The sequence below is a fragment of the Schistocerca nitens genome, chromosome 2 (assembly GCF_023898315.1).
Source record: "Schistocerca nitens isolate TAMUIC-IGC-003100 chromosome 2, iqSchNite1.1, whole genome shotgun sequence".
NCBI classification, from domain to species: Eukaryota; Metazoa; Arthropoda; class Insecta; order Orthoptera; family Acrididae; genus Schistocerca; species Schistocerca nitens.
Window position 1 is genome coordinate 1,168,416,922 of NC_064615.1, and position 13,152 is coordinate 1,168,430,073.

The 13,152-nt window shown below is 37.0% G+C and overlaps 1 long non-coding RNA gene across 1 annotated transcript; it reads left to right on the forward strand.

Moving 5' to 3' along the window:
• Nucleotides 1–1,076: 1,076 nt before the first annotated feature.
• LOC126234814 (uncharacterized) lies at nt 1,077–12,489 on the forward strand. The gene is made up of 4 exons (XR_007544779.1): nt 1,077–1,109; nt 4,804–4,918; nt 5,557–5,610; nt 12,365–12,489. It is a non-coding gene; the product is annotated as an uncharacterized LOC126234814 (long non-coding RNA).
• The last annotated feature ends 663 nt before the right edge of the window (nt 12,490–13,152 follow it).

Genomic DNA, 13,152 nt, shown 5'->3' on the forward strand with positions numbered 1-13,152 from the left:
TAAATCATGTACCGTTAAGAGCGACGTTCTTCATTAACGGATTAAAGTTAAGTATTCCACCAGCTACGTCCGTTTTTTTAAATTCTAATTTCCTTGTCCTGTTCCAGACCTCACGCCAGCCTGCATGAGCTAAAATGCGTGCCTTTCGGCTTACTCTTGTAACCCAGTGTTGGCTCTCCTGCCAACCCACAACAGAAATTACATCCATTTATTAAATATAGACATCAATCACACTGTGGTGCGAGTACTTGGAACTGAACAGTTTTAGTATTTTTGAGTTGGATTATAAATCCAATACTGTGTGGCAGCAATAGCAATTATGATTGGCAAATAGAGAATAGTTACTATTTTTGTAAATGTCACATCACCATTCTACCTGTTCCATAAATGTTAAGAAATGTACCAGAAAGTTAGAAGTTTATTTCAGAAAATGACTTATTGCACTACTATTCACATATCATTGAACTATCATATAAATATGTTCTTGATTTTTAGTTTGGATGAGAAAAAGATAAAATTTATTGGGCTCAAAGTGCACCATGATCTTGCATAGTAAAATAGTACAGTATAAACAAATAACTTAACCAAAACCACTTACAGGTTCTTTTCTTCTTAGATATAAGTGTATATTATTGTGATCTGTCATATCATTACATCCTGGTTAAAATATTTGTGTGAGCATTCATAGAACTAAGATGAATCTCACAGAAAATTATGCACAGAAATGTATAATGTGAACTTGCATGCTAGCAATTCTTGAGGCATTTCCAGCAATAGTAGTGAAGGTCTCTTAAAAATTGTAGCAATTTCTTTTGGTGGATAATGTGCCCCAAAAATCTTGGGAAAGACATTGAAAATAGAGGGGAAGAAAGGGATGTGCTTTGCAGAACTTCCATTTGTTTGTGCATCTAATTTTTGAAAATGATTACTGTCATAAATTAAAATTTCTGGAACTTGTGGATATGTTCATTGTTTAAAAATAAGTGAGTCTATTCTAGTGTGATACCATTTTGTAAATTTATCAAAGCCTTTTTGGGTGAAAATAAACTAACTTTTTTCTTTCCACAGCAGTGCCCAAGATCTGACACAAACACGGCCTGGGTATGACTGTAAGTACTCCGTTTTCATGTGCAGTAGACTTGTAGTGAGTTTAGAGCACTTGTAGTTTGAAGGAAAGGGTTACATTTGCACTTTCACACATTGTCTTGATTTATTGTCAAGTAGATGTGCTAAATAAAATGATACTGACTACTGACACCATGGCAATAATGGTTTTCAGCAGGAAAGGTCACAACTGGGTGACATGCACTTGTGTTCTATAGGCAAAGCTACACATAATAAGGTTCCATCATTTGCTGTCATCTTCAGCTATTTCACATCCACTGCTGCATAAAGGCTTCCTCTAGAGTTTTCTGTACACTGTGGTCTTCAGCTTACGTATGTGCCATATCCCTTCTGCATGTTTTTGGTAATCATCCACTCATCTTCCATTATGCCATTATCCCAGTCCTACCTTTTTGAATGCAGCAAAGAACTTACTTTGTCCAGCAACATTTCATTCATCTGGTTACATATCCTATGCACATCCATTTCATTTTCATAATGACACCTTCAATTTTAGTTTGTTCTGTGATCTATTTGTTTGTTTACTTGTCACCCTTTGGAGTTTTGTAAGATGCATCTTTGCATTTCTCACTGAACAACCGTTAATTTTTTTAACAAGGATTTGATGCAGTAGACAGCCACAACTGGGTAACATATCTGTAAAGTAAGAATCCGCTTCCATTATAATGAGAATTTATTTGTTAACTGCATGGCTGAATTCAGAGCATGATAGCTCCATCCTGAGGCACTAACAATTGCAAAGGCAAGAGGAGAATATTAGTTATAAAGCCAGTGCAGAAGTGGTGAAAAACAAGATAATCTGCAAAGGGGTGTCATACTCAGTTAACGGAAAACAATCACACATGGCTGTCAGGCCAGTCAGTATGGAAAGCCAAGCTCATACCCTGCCATATGTAAGGGACTGAAAACCACAACAGGTTCCGTAGTCAGGGACTGGATAGGCAAAGGCCTGACAGGTGATTATTAAAATAAATGCATTAAAAAGCTAGTAGTAAAAGAAAGGCCTCATAAAGTCAATACAAGATACACAATGAATAAAACTTTGTAGATAATGCCTAACAGAACATAACCAACATGAATGTAAAGATGAGAGAGGCAAGATAAAAATAAAGATGAGGAAAAGGAGGTGGGAGGGAATTGTATAATATACAAATAGATGTCATAAATAAAGAAGCAGTGCAATATGAAAAATGTAGTAAGACAAAACAAACATGACAAGTGTAGTCAGGATGAAGACCACAGTGAGTGTACAAAATACAATACAAATGTCAAAAATAGAAAAAGAAATACAGCACATAAAAACAGTGTTAAGGAACAGATGTGGGAAATGTAATCAGAATAAAGACCACAGTAAGACATAGTGTATGTAGTATACAGTAAGAAAATATATAAATCACAAATAATAGATGGTGACAATGGTGTACTTAATGCAGGTGTTAAAAGTATCACATCCATGAACTAATTATATGCACAATAAGTATAAAGGCATGACAAACTAAAGCAAACCACACCTATGATGGGCCAATGGAGACTTATGTAAGGAGGTGCTTACATGTGATACAGAAACAGAGTATACCAGTATAATGGATTAAACTGTGTTAAAATTACTAAATATAAACATACAATTCAATTCACAGGCAGAATGATTATAGCAGCAGTACAACACAACCATGGAAGCTAGAAGAATTAGACCTGGAGATGTAATATTAGTTCTTCAGAAGCTCATAATTATTTAAAAGAAACCTATTTAAGTGTAATTTGTTTGTTTAGTGTGGACTCTGGGTTATGTCAACAGTTTCCACCTCCACTGTCCTATCATTTCCTCCCCATTCTCATCCCCCACCATGTTTATTTGCAGCCCTTTGCCAATGCATCCACCTGTCTTTCCCCACTCCTCTCCTAACCAAATATCATCTAGTGGGAGGACATGAGCTTGATTTTCCATACTGACTCACCCAACTGCCATTTATGTACTATTGGTTTTAATTGAGTGAGTTTGATAGCCCTCTGCTATCTATCTCATTTTCCATAACTCCTGCATTAGTTCTAATTAAGTGAGTTTGATACCTGTCTACTATCTATCTCATTTTCCATAACTCCTGCATTGACTTTATAACTGGAATTCCCCACTTGTAAATTCTCATTGCAACAGAAGTGAATTCTTTCTTTACGAACTCAATTTTTTAGTTATGTTCATCAATAATATCTGTTTTTACATTCACATGTGGAAGCAGTCACTGTTGATGATCCACAGCTGTATCAGATATTTCAAAATTTGTTCAGTGATTGCAAATTCCTTGACATCAGCTGTATTAGGTATAGATCTAGACTGAAGAGCCAAAGCAACTGCCTGATATTGTATACCCCCATGAGCAAGCAGAAGTGCCACAACACAGTGTAGTATGGACTCCACTAATATCTGAAGTAGTGCTGGAGGGAATTGACACCATGAATCCTACAGGGCTGTCCATAAATCAATAAGAGTACGGGTGGAGATCTCTTCTGAACAGCACATTGCATGGCACCCAGATATGTTCAATAATGTTGTGTGTGGGGAGTTTGGTTGCCAGCGGAAGTGTTCTAGCTCATAAGAGCGTTCATGGAGCCAATCTGTAGCAATTCTGGATGTGTTTGCTGTCACATTGTCCTACTGGAATTGCCCAAGTCCATGAGAATGCAGAAGGATGGATGCAGTGTTCAGACAGGATGCTGATCACCAGGATGAATGGCCACCACCAAACTGTGGCCAAGAGCAAAGAAGAGCATCCTGCGACAATACATGCAGCTGAACATAACACAGTTGATTTCAATGGCTGCTTCACTACCTGAGCCATCTGGATCCTTCCATCCATCACCAGCTTTTCTGAACTGCGCAGATGGGAGTTATCCTTACAACACATTCTCCGCTCCTGTAACTATCCCAGCCTCAACCTATGGTAACAAACTGTCCCCACAACCTCCACCCAACAGTTTCCACCTCCATTGTCCTATCATTTCCTCCCCGTTCTCATCCCCCACCGTGTTTATTTGCAACCCTTGGCCAATGCATCCACCTGTCTTTCTCCACTCCTCTTCCTTTTTGCTCCTTTTCCCCCCACCTTTCTGCCCCACAACCTCCTGAAGCTGCATCTGTTGGCAGTCTAGTGCCTACACACTCCACCAGACAGCTTTCGTCTTTCTCCCTACCTATACACTGTACACTACTATCCCTTTCACTTCCCTTTCTCCACCCCCTCCAGATCACTGCTTGCATCCCCCATGATAGTTGCAGTCTGACCCGAGATTTTGGAGTTGGCGGTTATGTGTGCATGAGGTGTGCTTGCATGTGTGTGTGTGAATGGTGTGTGTCTTTCTTTCACTGATGAAGGCTGTGGCCGAAAGCATTATATAAGTGTCTTTTAATTGTGCATGTCTGCAACTTGATATGCCTTCTTTACAGTAAGTAGCAATCTGTCTTTTCTTACGTTGTTAATCAAGTAGCTCAGTTTATCATGTTTTACTCTTTGAAGTATCTGTCATTGTGTTGACATAAGGACAAGAGTATGGACTTATCTGCATGCTTTCACTCACTGTAGTCTTAGTGTGTTATCTTTTGGCCACATAACAGCCAAAGTATTTGCAACCTTCATCATAACACAAACATCGTAAATTATAATGATCTCCTTTTGTAATGCCCAGCTCACCCAGTACCAGAGCTGCTGGCCCAAAAGTCTCCATCGCCACCAGGGACAGCAGTCTTACCATTACCGATGGTTGCCAACACTGGCGATGTGGTGCTGACTGTTGAGTAAGAGTAAGTAGCTTCTTTCATTTTAAGACCTGACAGGTTCTTGCCCCAATAATCTCAACAACTGTTCATTGTTCAGTATTTATTTGTACCAGCCTTCCTCACAAATGGAAAATAAAATTTTAAACAAGACATTTTGGAAATTGGCTCTAGACATCTCTCCCAAAGGTCTTTTACTAACTCTTTCCATATGGTGTTTCAGTCAGTATTAAAACAAAAGGCAAATAACCTGATTAGGAAATAAGTCTGGTACTCAGGTTGCTTATCTGCCAGCAGTTTGTCAATATCAATTAATGGTGTTACTTGATGATGTACAATTCCTTTGCTGGCATATTTATTGACAACCTATCCATGTGGGGAGCAAATATGTATCCAGAAAACTGTCAAAGTTTGTGCATTGTTAGAGTTATGTGTATGCCATAGAATGCTTATTTGCAAAAACTTTAATTACTGTATTTATATTAGCACTGTTATATGCAATAATCATTTATCATATATAACTTCTAAATAAAATACTGTGTTAAATAATATACTGTAGAAAATTTCATCTCAGTTCTGTTTAGTCATTTTTCAGTCTATCATCTCTCAAGTAAAACCCAACAGTATTGACAGTAACACTAAATACTTTTATTTCTATTGTGCAGGCACCAAAGCGGCGTGCTGCGAACACCTGCAGCACCTATGCCGTAGACTGCCATGTAAGTACACTTTACAGAAATGTGTAAACTGTCTGCAGTTCTCTCGAATGTTATCTTATGAGGCAACATGTCAGTGTACAGTAGTGTGCTGCAATTATAAACAAAAAGAAGTCATATAACATTTAACACAACCAGAGTCATTGCTATTTATTTTATCTGTTTACTAACCAGAAAATACCAGCTTAACTTTGTTGCCCTGTCTCAATTTGTTTTCTGAACTGGGAAAAAGTTCAGTTAATCATATGATTTCTATTGCATCTACATTATTCAAAATATTGATGCTTATAAACTATATTTGGTATCTCACTTTTTGATGAAAATACAAGTAAGTTTTGTAGTTTGTTATAAGTGAATGTGCTAGATACAGTTGTTCATGCGAAAAACACAGTTCTCTTAGTTTCACTCTGCAACATTGGAAAGTTTTCCCTTGCACTTCATTGATAGCCATACTATATACCAATTTTACTGGGAACTGAAGCCTCTTACAGCTGGATGGTAAGTTAATTGAAATGAATGGAATTTTTTGTGTGAATACTGACCTGTCTTTTCTTTTTCTTCTGGCTAATATGATGTTGGTAAAAAATTTTTTCATAAGGATACTGAGAACATGGAGCAAATTTAGGAATGCTGTTTGGAAGTTCACAATTTCATCTTGGTTCGTCATTGTATCAACAGATGTAGATGTAGATCTCCCTCTCCCCCCCCCCCCCCCCCCAACTTTGGTATCTTATTTTGTATCCACTGCTTTGTTTGTTAAACAAAGTCTTTCATCGCTAAAACTGTTTCTATAAGTAGATACATTTTTTCCTCTACCTTTACTATGCTGCCTCTAACTCATCAGTTAAGATTATTTTTCTGAATTGCATATTGTTGTGATATGTGCTGTTTCTTGGTTAAGACAATTTTCCTGGAGTGTATATCAATGTGCTATGCACTGTCTCCAAGTTATATTCTAGAACATTCAAGAATATTCTTCTCTCTCTCTCTTTCATTCATTTTGAGTCACCAATCTTCTGACTGGTTTGATGTGGCCCACCACAAATTCCTCTCCTGTGACAACCTTTTCATCCCAGAGTAGCACTTGCAAACAGTGTCCTCCAGTATTTGCTGGATATGTCCCATGTTTTCCCCCTGTAGTTTTTACCTGTCACAGCTACCTCCAGTGCCATGGAAGTTATTCCCTGATATCTTTAACAGATGTCCTATCATCTTGTCAGTATTTTCCATATATTCCTCTCCTCATTGATTCTGCAGAGAACCTCCTCATTCCTTACCTTATCAGTCCACCTGATTTTCAACATTCTTCTGTAGCACCATTTCTCAAATGCTTTGATTTTCTTTTTTCCCAGTTTTCCCATGGTCCATGTTTCATTAGCATACAATGCTGTGCTCCAAACATACATTCTCAGAAATTTCTTCCTCAAATTAAGACCTTTGTTTGATACAAGCAGACTCTTTCAGAAATGCCCTTTTTGTCAGTGCCAGTCTCCTCTTATGTCCTCCTTGCTCTATCCATCACAGGTTATTTTTCTGCCTAGCAAGCAGAATTCCTTAACTTAATCTACATTGTGATTACCAAATATGAGATTAAATTTGTTGCTGTTCTCATTTCAGCTACTTCTCATTACTTCTGCCTTTCTTTTATTTACTTTCAGTCTATATTCAGTACTCATTGGACTATTCATTAAATCAAGAGCTCCTGTAATACTTATTCACTTTCACTGAGGATAGCAATGTCATCAGTGAATCTTATCATTGATATCTTTTCACTTTGAATTTTAATCCGAGCCTTGAAACTTTCTTTTATTTCCACCATTGCTTCTTTGACATATAGATTGAACAGCAGAGATGAAAGGCTACATCCCTGTCTTATGCCATTTTTAATCTGTGCACTTTGTTCTCGGTCTTCCACTCTCGTTCTTTCTTGGTTCTTGTAGATATTGTATGTTACCCTTTTTTCCCCACATTTTACCCCTATTTTTCTCAGGATTTCGAACATCTTGCACCATTTTACATTGTCAAACACTTTCTCCAGATTGACAAACCCTATGAACAGTCTTGATTTTTCTTTAGTCTTGTTGCCATTATCAGCCACTATATCAGAACTGCCTTTACCTGTCCTTAACCCAAACTAATCATCAGCTAACAGATCCTCAATTTTATTTTCCAGTCTTCTGTATAATATTATTCTCACCAAATTGGATGTGTGAGATGTTAAGTTGATTGGGTGACAGTCCTCACACTCGTTAGCTCCTGTAATCTTTGATATGGTGTAGATGATGTTTCTCCAAAAGTTTGATTTTATATCACCAGTCTCATACATTATACACCAATGTGAATAATTTTTTTGTTACCATTTCCCCCACTGACTTTAGATATTCTGATGGAATATTATCCATCTCTTCTACTAAATTCTAATTTTAATATTGGATCCCTTATTTATTCACTATCAACTCCTGTCTCTTCTTCTATCATGTCATCAGACAAATCCTCCCCTTTGCAGAGACATTCAGTGTAGTCTTTCAACCTATCCACACTCTCCTCTGTATCGAACAGTGGAATTTCCATTGCACTCATAATTGTACTGCCTTTGCTTTTAATTTCATTGAAGGTTATCTTCATTTTTCTGTAAATCATTTCTTTTTTGATTTCTTCACATTTTTCATGTAGCCATGTTGCCGTAGCTTCCCTGCACTTCCTGTTTATTTCATTCCTATGTAACTTGCATTTCTGCATTCCTGAATTTCACTGAATATTTTTGTATTTCCTTCTTTTGTCGAACAGCTGAAGTATTTCTTTTGTTACCCATGGTTTCTTCGCAATTACTTTCCTTGTACCTACATTTTTCTTTCCAACTTCAGTGATTGCTCTTTTTTAGAGATGTCCATTCCTCTTCAACTGAACTGCCTACTGAGCTATTCATTATCACAGTATCTATAGCCTCAGAGAACTTCAAGCATGACTCTTCATTCCTTGGTACTTCTTTATCCCACTTGTTTGCATATTGATTCTTCCTGTCTAGTCTCTTAAACGTAAACCTACTTTTCGTAATTAACAAATTGTGATCTGAATCTGTATCTGCCCATGAGCATGTCTTACAATCCAATATCTGAGTTCAGAATCTCTGAATGATCATGATGTAAAGTCCATATTCTTCTGTAACCATTTCTTCTCCTCCTTCCCCTATAACTGCATTCCAGACCCTCATGATTGTTAGATTTTCATCTCCCTTTATGTATGAAATACCTATTCAGTATCCTCATATATTTTTTTCTATATCTTCATATTCTGCTTGCAATGTTGGCATGTATACATGAACTATTGTCATAGGTGTTCATTTGCTGCCAATTCTGATGAGAAAAATGCTATCACTGAGCTGTTCACAGTAACTCACTCTCTGTCCTACCATCCTATTCATAATAAGTCCTATTCTTGTTATGCTATTTTCTGCTGCTGTTGATATTACCCTACACTCATCTGACCAGAAATCCTTGTCTTCCTTCCATTTCACTTCACTAACACCCACTATATCTAGACTGAGCCTTAGCATTTCCCCTTTCAGATTTTCTAGCTTCCCAACCACATTCAAACTCCTGAAATGCTATGCCCTGACTCCTGGAATGTTGTCCTTTCTGACTCCTGGAATGTTGTCCTTTCATTGGTTATTCAATCTTTTTCTCGTGGTCACCTCCCTCTTGGCAGTCACCTCCTGGAAATCCAAAGTGGGGGAGGGGGGGGGGGGGCTAGTTCAGAATCTTTTGCCAATGAAGAGATCATGATGACACTTCTTCAATTACAGGCCACATTTCCTGTGGATACACATCATGTGTGTTTAATGCAGGGGTTTCTGTTGCCTTCTGAATCCTAATGCTATTCATTGATCATTCCTAATACTTCTGTCTGTTATCAACTGTTTCCCACACCAAGGGCAAGAGAGTCTCCTAAATATCTGTCCACTCTTCTGCCCTCTTTCACAAGGAAATTGATAGAATAAGGGCAACTTCCTATGCCAGAAATCTTTGGCCACCACTGCTGTGATTTTTGTTCAAAATTTAAGCAGCAGCAGGGTGTTATAATTAGTAATCAAAGACACTATAAGACCACAGCTATATTCTAGAACATTCAAAAACATTAGTTAACATTTGTGATAATTCATAGAAGCTCAACTTGGACCCAAAAACGTGTTATCGATACTCTAATACATGTATAAACTATACTGTGACAATATTATAATACAGTTAAGGTATAAATAATCTCAAATTTGCACTCAAAAGAAAAAGTTGAGGCTGTCTATGATAATGAGTATTTTTTAGCTAGAACTTGCAAACCCTACAAGATATTAGAATGAAGGATCCAACATAAACTACCACAAATTTACTTCCAGAATTACTTGTTTCTGGAGCATTTATACTCTTGGAAGTAGAATGAAAATTTTGTTGCTCCACCATGGAGCTTTATAGAAAATTACGTGCTGAACTCAGAGGACTAAGGGGTGGCAGACTACACTCACAGCCTTTTGAAAAGAAGCCATTATCTTCTGTTGCTTACACATTGACCACACTAGCATTACATGCAAAATTATCCTGTGACAAGCAGACACAAGCGTACATGTTGTGTGGATCATCCCTGATTGTGTCTCGAATTGTCACAGAGTGCTCACTCTTGCCAGTCTGTGATTTAGGCTAAAGCTGGTTTCATCTTTATATCAGATACTAGCTGATAGTACAACAGCTTCCAACAGTATTTCACATTTTTTACAATAATGTGGTGACTGTAACAAAAGTTAATTATGTTCCATTATGTGTTGGTGCTGATGGCAGGTCTGGAGGGAATGCTTTTGGATAAAATTTTGACTCTGGACACATCCAGCTATGATGCACCCCTGAAATGACACATGTGATGGCTTTTTCCTCCTGTCAGTGTACATGCAGTCTGTATCTTTTATCCTTTTGACAATCATTACAGAAATTTATATGAAACCTAGGGTGCATGATGATTGCAATAATTCAAATATAATATTTCACTCAGCAGACATTAATGACAACAAACAAGTATAATAAGACCATTACAAACTAGAGAATAACATTTCCAAGGGCCCATTTTAAGCATAACTGTCTTTTTTTCTATTACAATCAGTACAGTGTGCACATCCTCTTCAACCTGATGATACTCTTCAATTAAATTGACAATGGCATTGGAAGACTTAATTATTAAATAAAGGATTCAGATTCCACTGTCATGTAAATGCTTTAATAACATCAACCAAAAGTCTTGGGAAGCAGGTCATTAGCACAGTTTGAATATGGATACATGATACAAAGTTCAGAAAGCCTGTGCTACTAAAGGCTATCAGAACTTGTTTTCTATGAGTGTATTAGGCAAGCATCAGGTACTTCTAAGAGCAGCACAATACCCATCCCTGATGCTGAAGCAGTAAAGGCACTGTTTGAAGTCCTGTGATGACTCAATATGGTAGCATCCTGTACATATCTGCTTGTCTTCACCAAAATTGTTGGCATAGTACATATACTGCTTTTCACCCATCAATCAATCAAACTTCCATAAATCCGTTCCAATCAACATCACTTTTCTGGAATTCTCTAATGGAGTATCTAGCTACACTAGATATGGATCTATTTAGTACTATCACCTAGAGATGGTGTTAATTTCTGCTCTTGGTTTTCCATAGACTTTCCAGAGTACTTCAATTTTAGACTTCTTTCCAATTTGTATTTTTTAAAAGAAAAAGAGTTGAAGATGAGAGCATATGGGAATTTAGTGAACTGAACTTCCAAATGCCACTGCTAACGAGGCCTTTTACGGCAATTCATAATGAGATGGCCTTGCCTCTCTGCTCTCACTATTGAGGTTCAAAGTCACATGCCAACAGGACAAAGGGTGCAGTACTAGAAATTGTGCTGGGTGAAATGCACATTTTGACTACACATACCTTCTTCAAGTCTTTCCAGTGAGATGAAGTTCTTGTAACCCAACTGCAAATGACGCATTATTCAGTATTTGTGGCATACTAAGTACAGTATACTATACATTTTATACTTGCATGCACTTTGAGTTGAGTGGTCAGCCAATCATATTCCTCTGATTTATTATTTTAATCTTTGTGACTATTTTACTTTAGATACTTAGAGAAATTTTCTACAAAGACTATGTCAACAGCATTTCCTTTTGTGTAACCATGCACGAGTGGATGAAAAAGACAGTAGTACACAGTGAGTACATAAAATGGAAATATTATAGAAGTAAGGTCTTCAGATTTGCTTTTTTGGCATCTTTGCACTTGGTATACTTCAGCTATTTAATTTTTAATACCAACAAAAGATGTTCATTTTATGAATGTAGCTCATACTTTAATACTGAAGTGTCACAATTATTATGAATTGAGTTTCTCTATTAATCATTTGGCATAAATAAATGAAATAGACTTAATCAGTATACTTAGCCTACTGTATTAACATTTCTTAAAATGAATTTTTTGACAAAAACATGATTACAAAGTTATATTATTAGGTATATGAAGGAATTCTTCTAATGAGTACACTGTGCTTCTAAACCAGGAAACGGTGCAGCTCTTCCTTAAGCAGTTTGACAGGCATACATTGGCTGTAATTTGAGAATTTTTTAGACACTTTGATTGCAGTGTAAACACACAATTATTAGTATCTGATCATTTATTTCATGATAAGACTAGAGATGTGTACATGTGCTATATTCAATAAATATTTGTTTGTTGCAGGTGACAGACAAAATTCCAGTGTACATTTCTCAGTATCAAAATTCCAGTGCTGCTTCTTCTAAATCAAAATTCCAGTGAAGTGTTACATGCAGGAGTTTGCTGCAATAAGCAGAAGAAGTCATGTGAGTACCTCCATTGAGTCACATTTCATTAAAGTGTTTTGTACCTTCAATACTCACCAGTACAGCTTTGATTGCTATGCAAATATTCTTTTGAAAACTTGTAAACATAAGAACATAACTTATATCTAAAAACAAAGATGATGTGACTTACCGAACAAAAGCGCTGGCAGGTCGATAGACACACAAACAAACACAAACACACACACAAAATTCAAGCTTTCGCAACAAACTGTTGCCTCATCAGGAAAGAGGGAAGGAGAGGGAAAGACGAAAGGATGTGGGTTTTCAGGGAGAGGGTAAGGAGTCATTCCAATCCCGGGAGCGGAAAGATTTATTATTTAACATTTTCTAAGTCTTTCTGCTCCCGGGATTGGAATGACTCCTTACCCTCTCCCTTAAAACCCACATCCTTTCGTCTTTCCCTCTCCTTCCCTCTTTCCTGATGAGGCAACAGTTTGTTGCGAAAGCTTGAATTTTTTGTGTGTGTTTGTGTTTGTTTGTGTGTCTATCAACCTGCCAGCACTTTCGTTCGGTAAGTCACATCATCTTTGTTTTTTAGATATATTTTTCCCATGTGGAATGTTTCCCTCTATTATATTAAGAACATAACTTATACTACATAAAGAAAACTGAGATTTTACACTTATTTTATATAATCACACCAGT